Below are 14,718 nucleotides of genomic sequence, written 5' to 3'. Positions count from 1 at the left end.
GTGACTTTTCATTCAGAAATTCAGAACAATTAGAGGCCACACAGGGTTGAAAGTGCAACACAAAAGTGTCATCTAGTCACTGTGGTTTCATTCTCAGGGTTAACACAAATCTGATTTCCATGAAGGCCAACTCATTCCTGTGATTCTTCTTACTGGTTCAAACGCCAGCGTTCTGGCAGTTTCCCCTCACAGCAGATTGTTTTTCTGTACATCTTTTCTAAAAGACATTCACGATCCCAGCTTTGACTTACTTTCATCTTCCGCTGTGTTGTCGGCTCTTTTTTTTTTTATCTCGTAAGTGCAAGGCTGAATGCTTTTTAGTTTGGTTATTTTTCTTGGTATTTTAATTTGACAAATAGATTCAGGCATGAGTCTTTTTTATTTTTGTGAAAATGAAAGCAGCCATTCAAAGAACGGCTTAATGACCTTGACAACAAAAGACAGGAGAAAAACATACTACAAATTCTAATAATTGACTAAATTAACATTTCTTTGCTCATGGGGAAAAAATAAAAAGCTAGGGTGAGGTGACTTAAATACAAGTTGCTGATGAAATTTGTTGTACTTGCCTTAGACTGTTCATTTTGACAGCTGGACTGCTCGGGAAGAAAGGAAACACTCACACTGGACTTTCATTGTTGTGTGCTGTATGTGATAACAACTTTCAAGCTGTTAGCCTGCAGATTTCACATTTTATCCCTTTAATGAACATAACTGGCACTTGAGGTGATATATTGGTACTGGCCACACTCCCACAGGCGTCTCTGTTATTCCACTGTGTTACTCTGAGTGTTAACAGACAGAGAAAAGCCCATTTGACCCACTGATGGAGCAGATATTTCTCCTGCTTTGAGAGGGCAGCCTGTCATTTTGCACAGCGTGAGCTTTTTGAGTCAAGCAACTGTATTGATTTGTCAAAACATCTGCTCAATATTTACATCTTTACAGCTGTCAGAGTGTGCATTAGTGAAATAATACATTTTATATTTAAATAATTATGAATCCATTTTATTTCATGTTGCTGTTTCACATGATTCTAACGCTCTTTTAGCAATTCAGATACTTATGGCCTTTCATCCGTCTGTCCTTACATGCCACTGGCACCCTCTGCTGTTCATGGATGAAAATGAACTCGGTGAGACTTGCAGTCAATTTAAACAGTTGAGCAAAAGGAAGCTGGTAATATTAGCCTTTTTGAAAGTATGTTAACTCTTTCTCAGTAGGATTATATATATATATATATATATATATATATATACATAATATAAATATAGGTGTAATAAAACACATTGACAGTGTGGATTGGTAGCCAGAAATGCCTGCTAATTAAAATCTGATTAGGGAGAAAGCTAATCAGGCAGCGTTGACAGGCTATGATGGAACAAATGAACAGGGAATCAAAAGGTAACATGAGAGTTTGACAGAAAAATGCTAGACTACATGACAGAAAAACTGACATTTAAGTGCAGTGTGATCAGGTAAGTACATGCAGGTTTTCTTTTTTTGAATTTAGGAGCATAAAGTAGGTGAGTTGAGAGGTGAGATGGAAATCCAGGGACTGAAGACCTCCGGTGGATGAAAAGAGGCCAGACAGAAAGAAAGCTGTTTTAAAGATAAAATGAGACAGTCAACGATTGGAACCACTTCAGACTGATGAATCTTCCATTAAAGGAATCAAGAATGCAGGCATTTGCTTTGAATAAACTGTATTCGAATCGATGGGGAGCAGATAAACGCTCAATCAGTTTTCCTTATGTTTATATTTTTCTCAGCATTCTCACAGCCAAAATAAAATAACTCCAGGAAAAACCATTTTTATCTTGCAAAAAATGTCAGACTTGTGCTGTGGTTGCTAAGCGAACAGTAACTAATAATATCTACATGGAAGAGGTTTGCATTAGTGCAGCAAGCCAAAGCACAGCACGTCTCAGTCTCCACCAATCTAAAAACAATGAAGGTTCACCACACTGTAATTACCCAACAATGAGTTTGTCAGTCACTTCTCATACATATGAATAAGGGGGGATGGATAAAGGTGTTCAGTCTAAATTTGCCAGGATTTTTGACGTGAGAACGAGAACTCGGCCCAGCTTCATATTCATCCGATCAAAATCTCCGGAGGGAGAGAATTTTTAAGCTTTTGTGTGTCAGTCTTTTCTTGTCATGACTGGATGAGCGAGGCATGTAGAGGGCGTAAAGAGGGTAAGAGATTGATGTAACAGGTTTAGAGTTGAACTTTTTTTTCCCCCTCTTAAATAATGACAAGAAATATGAAGCTTGATGGTGTCAGCCACTGCTGTGAATCACAGTAAAGCGACAGCATGGCCTGATGACAGCACATACATTAGAGCTTTGGCTGTGAAAGACCTTACAAGCACTACATTTTCCTACATTTACCATGAAAAAAGGCATAATTGTAACAAATTTTTGCCACATATCAAACTTCAATCAAAGAGTTTTGTTAAAAGAAGCATTCGTTGGTCCCACTGATGCTTTTTCAGCTTTAAAACTTTGTTTTTTATAATGTTCTCCTTCAATAAACAAACATCGTCTAGTTCTGTACTTCTCTGTCATTTGGCAAAGTTTTTTAGTCATTTTCTCCATTTTCACTTAATTTGTCAGTCATTTACTCTGTAGCAGGAGGCTGTTCTTCAGGACAAATGGTCTTTCAAAGGTTGATCTGGAGGACGTTTTGCTGTTCGTGCTCCTTCAGTTCTAGCTGCTGCTTCAGAGGTGTGGCAAAAAGTTAAATAACTATGTCATGCAAGCATGTGTTATAGAAAACTATCCACGGGTTATCAGAATGGCTGGCTAATGTCCTCTCACTTGATGTGGTTCAGTGGTGGTGGCGGTCATTAGTGGTTTATTGTTCATGTGTGGGAATGGGCCAGAGGTTGTTGTGGAAAAAATACCAAAACAGGATTGTGCAGGAGAAACTGGAAATATCTCAAACCCCACTCCAGGTGAGAGGAACGCTCTCCATTTTAACATACACTCACTTTCTTAGGTAGACCTCGCTAGTAACGGGTTTGACCCCCTTTTTCCTTCAGAACTGCCTTAATCCTCGGTGGCATAGATTCAACAAGGTACTGGAAACATTCTTCGGAGAGTTCGGTCCATATTGACATAATAGTCTCATGCAAGAAAATATCCCCCACACCATTACACCACCACCTCCAGCCTGAACCGTACAGGCAGGATGGATCCATACTTTCATGTTGCTGACGTGTCGGAGCAGAAATGGAGACTCATCAGACCAGACAACGTTTTTCCAATCTTCTATTGTCCAGTTTTGGTGGGTCTGTGTGAATTGTAGCCTCAGTTTCCTGTTCTTAATGGCCCCCGATGTGGTCTTCTGGTAGCCTATCTGCCTCGAGGTTGGACGTGTTGTGCGTTCAGAGACGCTCTTCTGCAGACCTCGGTTGTAACCAGTGCATATTTGAGTTACCGTTTCCTTTCTATCATCTGGAATCAGTCTAGTCATTCTCCTCTGACCTCTGGCATCAACAAGGCATTTCTTCTCACAGAACTACCCCTCAATTGATATTTTCTCTTTTTTGGACAATTCTCTGTTAACCCTAGAGATGGTTGTGGGTGAAAATCCGAGTAGATCAGGAGTTTCCCAAATACTCAGACCAACTTGTCTGGCACCAACAACCATGCCACATTCAAAGTCACTTCAATCAACTTTCTTCTCTATTCTGATGTTCGGTTTGAACTGCAGCAAGTCGTCTTGACCATGTCTACATATAAATGCATTAAGATGCTGTCATGTGATTGGCTGATAAGAAATTTGAGTAAACGAGCACTTGGACAGGTGTGCCTAATAAAGTGGCCAATGTCTTTTGTTTGTCAACTTTAGTATTTTTTTGTTTTGATCGCTTGAAATAAATAAATTCCAGTGTACAGAGCCATCCAAGAACAGTAAACAATTGTCTTTGGGGTTTATACCTAATGTATGTGTCCATTGCATTGATGTGGTAAGGGATTTCTGGGTCATCTAGGAACTTGAACCACTGTGTGGGTGCAGTTCAGTTCCAGGGAAGGATGACAGGATTTTGTTTCTTCTTCCTCACTCATACAGTTTCACCACTGGGGACACTGCTTGGGTTGGGTTTTTGCCTGTAAAGTTTTCCTTGAAACTGGTAATAATTGATGTTCAGACGAATGTCCACATAACAGATGTGTTTTGGTTTTGGCTTGATTTTTTTCAGGCTGAGTTGATCTTGTTCTTGTCTTCTCCTCACCGGTTTTGTGGATTTTGTGGTGGTAATACAGGTAAAAAGGAAGGTAACATTGAAATAAATCATTGTGCCATCTGTCACCCAGCAACAGACTGAGACAAAAACTGGTCCACCCCAAGGACAAAACACAGAGAGATGCAGAGAAATGTGTTTCATGCCATTCCGTGTAGCCAGGGATGCTCTGATCCGCACTTTGGGGAAACTAAACATTGCTTCAAAATGATGGAAAAGCACAGGAAGGTCGCATCAGCCTCCCACCTGAGGGATTGCCTCTGCTTACATCTACAACACTTTGGCACGCGTCTGAAGCAATCAGCACAGAAATAACCTGAATTCTACATCAGCATTTAGAACTAAAGAAGCAACTCAGATGAGCAGCAAAACATTCTCTGAGTCCCACATTGAAATAAAGTTAATCTGCCTTTTTCTGAAGAAAAGAATCCAACAAAAGCATGATAGATGACTAAGTACAGACCTTCACAGACCCTTTGTGCATCATCTTTGCTTTTTACTGTAAACTTTGCTGCATCTGCAGTATTGATGAACGACACTATTCTTTCAATGCCTTTACTGTTTTCAGTAAACCTACGACAAAGATAACTTCAGAGAAAGGAGTTTAAAAGCAATTCTGTGTATGCATGTTTTCCACTTGTCTTAATGGGTCACCTCTGCATGTTTCAGGTTCATTCATCTGCAAAACCTGGATAATTAGGTTAGATGGTCAGTTTAGGAGTTGATCATGAGCCTGATCACTTTTTATTTGAGCATACCTGTGATAGAGAGGGAATCTGTCACAGGTGTACCCTTCTTACTTCATGTTTAGGGACAAGGCTACACTAAATTTACAATAAATCCCCTTAAATGTTGCTTTTTATTTGCTATATACATGATTAAATGATACAAAAGTATTCCCTTCTATATACAGTAGGAGAACAGTTCCAGTTGCACCTCTTTTCTTCCACCAGGAAGTGGTGCTTAAGCTCCTACATGCAAGTCCACTGATATTTTCATCTCTCTCAGCTTTCTGTGTTGTTTGTGCAGCAATATTCGCCACCCTATACTGACTCCAAGTCATCAGACAGCCTGATGTTGTCTTTAAACACATTTCATTTACCATCTCACCCAACTTTCTTTGGCCTCATTTAGCCAATAACATTGTGTTCACTGCAAAAACTGGATCTAAAGGCACTAAAAAAATACCATTATTTTAAGAAAACTTGTCTTGCAAGAAAAACTTTCTTATCAAGAAAGTTTTTTAATACCTAAATAATTTTACTTTGAGAAAACATTGCTTTGTGACTAGAATTGTTTTCTTAAAACATAAGAATTCCTTTTTTCTTACACCATTGGCAGATCTTGCTTATTTTTTTAATTTATTTTTTTAATCTGCCAATGTGGTAAGATTCTTTTCAAAAAAGTACCCCCACACACACAGTTAGAAAAAAGGAAAACATGATGTAGGAGATTATTGTCATGCCAAGCTGAGTTTTTGACATGATCATATCAAGGGACACAGAAGATTTACTTTCTTTTCACAGGCTTTTATTTATTTTGGGAAGTAAGCATCTGATAATATTTCTTATTACTGTTTTTGTGAAAATAAATCAGACGTCTGAATCTTCATTCATTGGCTGAAGTCAGTAGTTGATCAAACTGATAAATATGGATATGACTTAAACCCCTAATTATAGAATCACTCTTGTATTTTTTTGTCTCCATTTCTGGTTGTTTGGTGTCACCTTTTACAACTTTCATGGGTTTACTCAGCCATTCTCTGTGCTTCAATGTGAATGGATATTTTCTTTTTTCTAAATTTATTTCAGAAGCGAACCTGCGTCTTCTGTCCATCATCCTCTTCTCTCCTCCTTCCGCCCTGTCTCTCCTCCCTGCTCCGGTCTGGTCCTCCACTGCGGGCCCGCTCTCTGCTGCAGAAAGGGGCTGCGTGACGTCACTGACGGCACAAGCGGGTCCTTGATTGGCGAAAAAATAAAAAAAAAAATGGGGAGAAGATTGCTAGGTGAGTAAAAAACGCACCTTTTTCTTTCGCAGTCTTTGGATAACCCCCTCCTCTGCAGCGGCGTGTGCGTGGCCGGTCGTCCGTGCATCATGCCCGCAGCTCACTAACGTGACGCCAGTTCTGCTGCGGTTTCAATTCATGCGCGACGTCGGGAGTCCGGTCCAGCCACGGAGCCACTGTGAAAACAGGGGAGAAACCGGGGATGGGGTGGGGTGGCGGGCATGCCCGGTTTGCCGCTCGTGTCTTGTCACGGGAGGGCTCAGCTGCGTCCGCGCGAACCCCCCGGGCTGGTCCGGTGCGTTTTTCGTTGTCGCTGCGTTAGCGTTGGTCCCCGAATGTCAGGACGGAGATGCAGCCCGTCCACACCCACATGATGAGAACGCCGCGCGCCCATCCATGTGCAGTGCAGATGTGAGGACTGATGGCTGTCAGCGCTGAGGTGTTGGCTGTCCGCAGCTCACCGGAGAAGCTCAGCCGGTCCGCCTGGCCTGCAAGTGTCGGAGGAGGACCTGCAGGCACGTTCAGGATGATGAGGATGCTCTCCTTAGAGTATGCACACTGTCTAACTTTGCATGCTTTGCATTGTCACACTGGTTGATGGTCTGATGTGTTCAGTTGTTTGGTTTGCTCCGAAAGCATCCACTAAAACAAACAGCCAAACAACTGAGGCAGATGTTTGTCACCATGAGTCAGTGGACTTCCACTGATCCACTGGTAGACCCACTTCACTAAAGTTCATGCATTAATTTTGGCACTAGAGAAATTAAGTTTTAATGACATTTAAAATCTAGAATAATTCTCATTATGCAAATGGGCAGCTGAATGCTAAAGTTGCAGCCGACGGAAGCAACGATTCCCTACCAGGGGTTCCCTGACAGCTACTTAGCAGAGCTGGTGGAGTACTGCTCACTCTAGAGCATTTGATAATTAAAGTGCATACCTTAAAAACTTGATGAGGGTGTTTGACATGTTGCAGCAAAGCATGTTGCAGTCTGGGCTGCGTGGGACCTTAGCGGTTAGTGTGAAGGCCCTGGATCAAATCCCGGCTGGGACTTTTCTGTGTGGAGTTTCTCCGGGCTTCCTCTCTAAGTCCAAAATAGGGATGTAACCATTCATTTTAACGATTTGATTCTTATCATTGATTCCCAATCACTGACCTAAAATCGGTCCAGGACATCTTTAGCCAAAAATCCAACCATTGTGACTCAGAGATAAATAAATACCTGGCACTCAACAGTGCTGCTGAAGTTTTCCAGATTCCTTGCATTTTTCTTGCAAGATAATCAAGAGTAAATTATGTGAAGAAACAAACAAGTAAGCAAGAGTAACTGGCAAATCCATTCACATTTTAGTTTCATAAAGTTCAGCCCACTGTAGTTTTTCCACCTCCAATAATCCAAAGGGAACATTATTAGAACATTCTACCACACTGTATTGTCACGCCTCTTTGCTAAATTCAAAGTGTTTCCCTAAATTGGACTGGAATGATGGCTTCATCCTGTTTTGCTGCCATCACATGTGTGTTGTCCGCTCTAATGCATTTTGTCCTTTTTTACGTTATAGTGAAATAAACCTCAAACCAAATGGTATTTTCCAGAATCGATAATTGATTCATCAATTAAGTTAATGAATCTTCACAGCCCTAGTCCAAAAACATGCCTCATAGGTTATTTGGTGTTTGTAATATGGTAAATGGTAAATGGCGTATACTTATATAGCGCCTTTCTTCCTACAAGGACAAAGCGCTTTACAGTCACAGACCCATTCACCCAGTCACACACACATTCACACACACAGTCACACACTGGTGGTCGCTCCGCTGCCAAACACAGGCGCCCGCCTACCACCAGAGGCAAGGTGGGGTTCAGTGTCTTGCCCAAGGACACTTCGACTCATGGGCGTGCAAGGCGGGAATCGAACCTGTGTGCCAGGTGTGCATGTGAGTGTGATTTTATTGGCTCTGTAACAGACTGGCGACTTGTTCAGGGTGTAGCTCACCTTCATCCAATAGTAGCTGGGTTTGCTCCAGCAGCCCTGTGACCCAGAAAGGGAAAAAGTTGGTTCTGAATATGGATGAATGGGCTACAAGTCTCACTTCTGTCAGTTTGAACTCAGGGAAGGTTCAGTTAAATCAGTCGAGCCTTCTCAGCCGTTGTGGCAGAAAACTTTGTGAGGTCACTGCATCAACATTGGCGCAGGCGCACTAAAAAACAGGAAACAGGAAAAGCTTTAAACAAAAGAGTTCATGTCTGAGTTTGAAAGTTTGTTTAGGGATTCAAATATTGATTTCATTGAATAGTCAGTCATCATATGTTTGGTTTATGTCTTTTTAAAGAATCATCAGCACAGAGTCCCACATTGTATAACGAATAAAGTTCCCAGGATACACAAAAAGGTTAAAATCTCTGGTTTAGAGTTGCCTGCTGGTTGCAGGCTCTTAACACTTAACTTTCAGCAAAGAACAGTGTCATTATAATACTAACATTTACATCTCAACGCAGATAGATTGTTTCCATTTGATCCCTCAAGTAAAGGCTTTAAAAGATTCCGTACATTGATTTACTTTTTAATTAAATAGGTTAAGTTTCTCATGCTGACAGTTGTCTACGAGTGTCAGCTCAGACTAGAACAAAGGTGCACAAAAGTTTACACTGATCGCACACAATAGGCAATTATCACATAACCAGGCATCCCATGATGGTTTCTTGGGTCTGTTTGTCCGAGTGTTTCCCATTTCTCTGCCTAAAGTGGAAATGAAATACAAGACTGCAGACAATACTATAAAAATCACAATATTTTAAGACATAGACTGTAGATTGTTGATTAAAAAAATGCAGCGCTCTACTCAACATTTGCATTATTTTATTGTCGCTGTGACTAATTTCGTTTAGCTCCTTATTATGATTTTATTATTCCCTCTCTCTTTTTACTTTAAGTATGACAGAATTGATTTTGAACGCAGCTGGCTCAGGAATCTCCTGACTGCTGTTATAGCATCTGCTTGTAAAATTGTGCTCTCTCAACCGTCACTTAGAGACCAAGAATCATGTTTAATTGTGAGGCCTGCAAGAAGAGATAGGAGTGCTTTAAAAGCTTTGATGCATCAAGACTCTCCCTTTTTGTGGAAGCAGGTTTCAGACAGACACCCTTTCTATCCCTAGTACTAGACTTCAACTTTTCATTTGCAAAAACATGTTTTTTATTTAAAAAGAACATGTGACAGAACCGAATACATTAGCAGAAATAGATGTAGAAATGTAGAGATATATAGTGTGTAGTGAATTGAGTAATGGAAGCATCAAAGACTTTTTTATGAAAACACTTCAAATTCAAATTTATTTATAGAGCACATTTCCTGCTACAGACACCTCAAAGGGCTTTACATGAATAAATAAATAAATAAATAAATAAATAAATAAATAGTAAAAATATTAGTATAACTATTAATCAGAATCATTCTACAAAAACAAACAGTCCATTAAATCACATTAAAACATGACGACATGTGAAAGCTAAGCTAAAAGGATCTCCCAGTGCCTTTGGCACATACTATCCAGTACAGGTCAGTCTCATATTGAATCTGAACAGGTTATTAAAGCTGCTGATAAGCTTACTCGGGTGTTTTCTACCTCTTGATTGACTGAACACACTGGATCAAGGTAAGCAGCGAGCAAGAAAGAGCCGGAAAACTGTCAGGGTGGTAGATCTCCAGGACGAGTGTCGGGAAGCCCTGTTCTTAAGATTTGCATGGTCCCTCAATAAAATCTTTCTAACAGGTATTTGTAATATGCCATATGTACCATACATTCCATATTCAATTTTGACTGTACTATTGAAAAGATGAAGTTGAGATGTTTTGGAGATCAACAGTTTGGACATGTTTAGAGTCAGTGAATGTGGTAAAATGATGCTGAGGTTGGAACTGCCAAGATGAAAATTTGGAGGTTATGAAAGCTATAATTATGAACACGTTTAGTTCTAAGCATCAGATGTGAAAAAACATATTTTCCATTATGCTAATTTGGAACACTTGATTAAGGACTGAGAGTGGTGAAGGTGTAAAGGAATATTAAATATAAAAAATGCATGATCTGTGATGTGCTATTTTCTCAATGTGGACAACTTCTTGCTTTTGGCTTTGGTCACATAACCTTCGTCAACAACAGTGTAGAGCTACGATCACACTGGCCATGTGATGCATGTTCAAGAACACGCTCATTCTTAAACACGTTTCAGCTGACGGTGTTCACACTACTCTGTCACGACCCGATACTAGATCATGTCTGCCACCTACAGATGGAAGAGGCAGGGTGCGAGATGTTGAAGTGGTTGCAAATCTTGCTCCTGGCTTTTTGTTTCACAGCTCTAATATGAAAGATTTGGTGATATATATTCCAACTGGGCGCAAACCACAACTATCAATTTCACCTTGATCAATTTCAAACATTAAATTAAAAGGAATGCCATCCATACGTCATTACCAAATCCAAGTCCCTGATTGGTCAAAGTTCAACTGGTTTAACCTCGGTTGCGTGTTCAATAGCCGGACAATTTGCCCCAAAACTGACTTTCGAGAGTTTTGAACATGGAAGTCCAAAATGTGCATTTACACACTTCTACTTTGACTTTTCATGGCTTGAACACGCGTTGCCGAGGGCGATATAAACACAGCATTAGTGTTTACAGAGACGTGGTTTGTTAAGTTCATTGTGGAAACGCTTCTCTGACCTCTCTGAATCTCAATCACACCCAGCATGTTGGGACATTAAACTCTAATAATAAATATGGAAAAGATGTCTGCTAGACGAGCCTAATAAATTAAAATTTGAAAGTTTCGCTTTCATCCATTTGAACACTGCAGGAACCACACGTGCTTGTGGATTCATCATAATCAATAATCACATTATAATATTATGGAAGAAATTATGTGATTTGTTCTTTACTTGAAGGATAATTTCCCATTTCAAGTGATATAACTTAGAATTTTGAATAAATGAATTGTAACTAAGTTAAGAGACGTAAGGAAGTAATGGAAGCAAAATACATTTTGAAAAAAATGCCATAGTGTGAATCAGAAGAAATTAAAATCTAGAAAAAGTCAGAACATGTTTTGTGAATGGACAAGTGTGGTGCTCTGATAGATAACTATTAGGATCATTTTTCATGTACTATGTACTTTCTGGATTTATTTACACTATACATTTTTTTTAAATCTTTCCTTGTTATTGCTTGTTTTAAGCTTACCCCTAAACTAGTTGCTATTGTAGACGTGGGAAATTGTGCTTTGTTAAAGACAAAAAAGGTGAACATTTTCGACATTCCACATCTGTCAAGTCCTTACATGGACACCATCTGTGAGGATTCTGAGCTGTAGTTTGGTTTTTCAGTTGTGCTCTTGGTTTTGGTCATGTTCTCCCTCCGTCAGTCGCACCAAGTTTAGGTTGCCAATCATTCACAGCTGTCTTGATTTTGTTAATGATACTCAGTGTATTTATGGATTTGGTTTTCAGTTCTTCATTATCAGGTCGTCTGCTCTTCTTTTCCATCTTTTTGGTTCTCCATGGGTTTTTCCTAATGCTTCAGATGATTAACTAGTTTCTGCCAGCAAGCCCAGTCTCCTGCATAATGGGTCCTACACCACCAGTTCCTGACACTATCAGTATAAATCTTTGAACTTTTGCTTTAAGATCTTTTAATACAGGTGCAAAACTCAGACAGTAATATACATGTACTATTCTTTAAATATATAGGATTCTTTATTTTATAAAGCCTAAATTCTTTGAGAACACGGCTTAGATGACAGAATACCATTGAATGGGGTTTAAAGCTGGGTTGAAAATGTTCTTATAGTTTTCCTCTTTGTTGCTGTTTGAATTGAACTTATGACATGGGGTGCAAAAGTGATGTTATGGACAAGGGGACACTTTGCATCACTGCGTTATTTTGTGTATTTGTGTGGAAACAGGCACTAGGCCATATTTAGCATATTTCACATAATTTTGCTATTCCACATTTGGCTTGCTTCATAACACAATTTTATGTGATGTGAACACTTTAGACTTTAAAGGTGGGATTTGACACCTCCCATAAAATCTGGACTTCTTCAGTCCAATCTATTTAGCATGACTCTCACACCTCCAAGCAAAACACCAGAGATTGCAGGCACACCGAAATAAATCTCACCTGACTTTGTGGTAGAGGCACAGACTCTGTGTGAGACTTCCATGGCAAACAATGAAATTATAGGTGACATTTAAAATCATATTTATGGTCAAACAAAAGGCCAACAAAAAGAAGATTACATACATTTAAAACAGCTTATTTTCAGACTAGTGTGTGCCTGAACACAGGGAAAGAAATGGTGAAAGAAATTGTATTACCACATCGGCTTACATCATTCCCAGTTTGAATCTTAACTGGATGACCTATTTAACAGGAATCAGTAGCTAAAATTAAAAAAAGTACCAATAATATCTTAGAGGCCATGATTTGATAGTTACAGAAACAGAAGAGGCACCTGTATGCACCTGTTTGGGACAATTTTCCACATATGTATAGACCTGTAAAGAAATTTAAGCTAAAGTTTGCTAAAACAGAAAAAAAGTAGCTCATTCGGATAATGATGAATCACAATCTACAAAGAGTGAGTTCCTAAAACTGATTGTGATAGGCACTACTGTAATGGAAAAGTAATGGTCAGTATATTTTTACAAATATGCCTTTTCCTGCTGGAAACTGTGTATGTTATACATTTGATTGTTAGGTGTATTGTTACCAAAACGTCTTTTGAAGCCTGGGGACTAAGAAATTAGGTACATCTATATGTATATATATATATATATATATATATATATATATATATATATATATATATATATATATATATATATATATGCATTAGAATATTTCCCCTGATTTGTAATTTTACTGTCAAAACCTTCTCTCAGAGTGATAAAAATGGGCTCAGAGTAGAGATTAGCTCGGTCTTACTGATACAGTTCTTCGGGTTACTGCCCTCATGTAGGAGAACTAGAAAAGGAGTATTTACTGTGGCGCTGACATCAGTGTCACTCATGACCTTGCTGCAGCGAATAGATGTTTCCTTTAAGTCTCTTTATGTCATGCTTTGACAGGTTTAAATGCATCTTTTGTCCTTTAAGATTTTTTTTTAGTCTGGACCATATATGTTATGGTCCATTATTTAAGCTACAAAGAATCATTCAGGAAGCAAAAATGATTGGATCTTTACTGATTTACTTGTGTTCTTGTTATCTTTAAGCAAACATTAGGCAAAAATAGGGAAGTTTTGTGATGCATCTTGATGTTAACTACCACAAAGTGATTTGTTGCCAGAGTGCCAGGTGGCTACTATGCGGGATTGTTCGTAGAGAACCATTTTGTGTTTGCTTGCTTCCCAAAATAGCACCTCAACCAAACTGCGGCTTTGACGTCTTCACAAATCTGATCAGTTCAGAGCAGAGACTGAATTAGCCGTGATGTGGATTTTACCTGATTTTAAAAGACCCAAACTGACTGGAAAAAGGATGTAATAAAATAAAGTGGTTACAGTGCATCTGTAAACCCTATCATAAAGGCTGTTGTCGAAAGTAATATCTGAGATGTACTTCCTCATTGATTTTCTATAGCAGTTTGTGTTTTAAATAAGCTAAATGTAAAAAACAATATCTGTGGGGCAAACATACAAGTCCTGGTTTGGTCTATATCGACCCAGATATCTGTTCATAATGCCCATATGCTAAATAGTGTCAGTTTTTGTATAAGCTGCATCAGTCAAAATATTACCAAGCAGGCTTTCTTCCTTCCATTACCATCCTCTCTCAACACCTCATTCAGTGTACTTTTCGGTAGATGGGATTGCTTTCTGTCTGCACTGTTGTGACTGAGTCTGTTAAATCCCCCCTTGTTTAATTAGTGGGCAGGACTTGCCAGTAAACTCCTTGATCCAGCCTAACCAGACGTCTAATAACAGCCTCTGTGGCTTCAGGGGATTGCCAGTGTGTGAGCCCAATGTGGGTCTGTATTTGTGATTTGTCATTACTGCTCCATTGCCTACTGCTTCCCTCATTATCAGCAGACGTGGAAAATCTCTGAAAATTAATAACGTTAGAGTCTGCAGCAGTTTAAACTCTGGTCTGGGATGGCCATTTCCAGCCAAATATGAGTCCAAGTGTTTAAATAGACACCATAAGTACATGTTTGATAACACGAGCGACTATTTAACACCAGAGCGAAGCTATCTACAAATCAAGCATGTGTGACGCGTTCAAGAGCGTGCTGAACGTAGGTTATTGAATGTGCTTTTACCTATGGTGTTTTCAGACAGGTCTGTCACTACCCGATACTAAATGATGTACCAGACCATGTAATACCTTAAATACATTTTTTATGCTAACATTGGCTGAGAAACACAAAATAATTGTGGAAGTATTGGTGCCC

General features: G+C 39.3%; 1 protein-coding gene and 1 long non-coding RNA gene across 3 annotated transcripts in view; one reads left to right on the top strand and one right to left on the bottom strand.

Annotated features, from left to right (window-relative positions):
• Positions 1–5,631: 5,631 nt before the first annotated feature.
• LOC110015156 lies at positions 5,632–6,533 on the bottom strand. Its single transcript, XR_002290279.2, has 2 exons — positions 6,279–6,533; positions 5,632–6,169 (listed from the first exon to the last, which is right to left on the bottom strand). It is a non-coding gene; the product is annotated as an uncharacterized LOC110015156 (long non-coding RNA).
• The window catches only part of fbxo41 (F-box protein 41), a 46,857-nt gene continuing 38,281 nt past the window's right edge, over positions 6,143–14,718 (top strand). The window contains exon 1 of one of the 2 annotated variants that reach the window (XM_020703410.2): positions 6,143–6,261. The gene's annotated coding sequence lies outside the window, so the exon portion shown is untranslated. Of the gene's footprint in view, positions 6,262–6,692; positions 6,811–14,718 lie in introns of those variants that run through there. The other variant, XM_023957195.1, reaches the window with a different exon arrangement.

This window comes from Oryzias latipes, chromosome 1 (assembly GCF_002234675.1).
Source record: "Oryzias latipes chromosome 1, ASM223467v1".
NCBI lineage: Eukaryota > Metazoa > Chordata > Actinopteri > Beloniformes > Adrianichthyidae > Oryzias > Oryzias latipes.
This window is presented reverse-complemented; position numbering and strand designations above follow the sequence as displayed.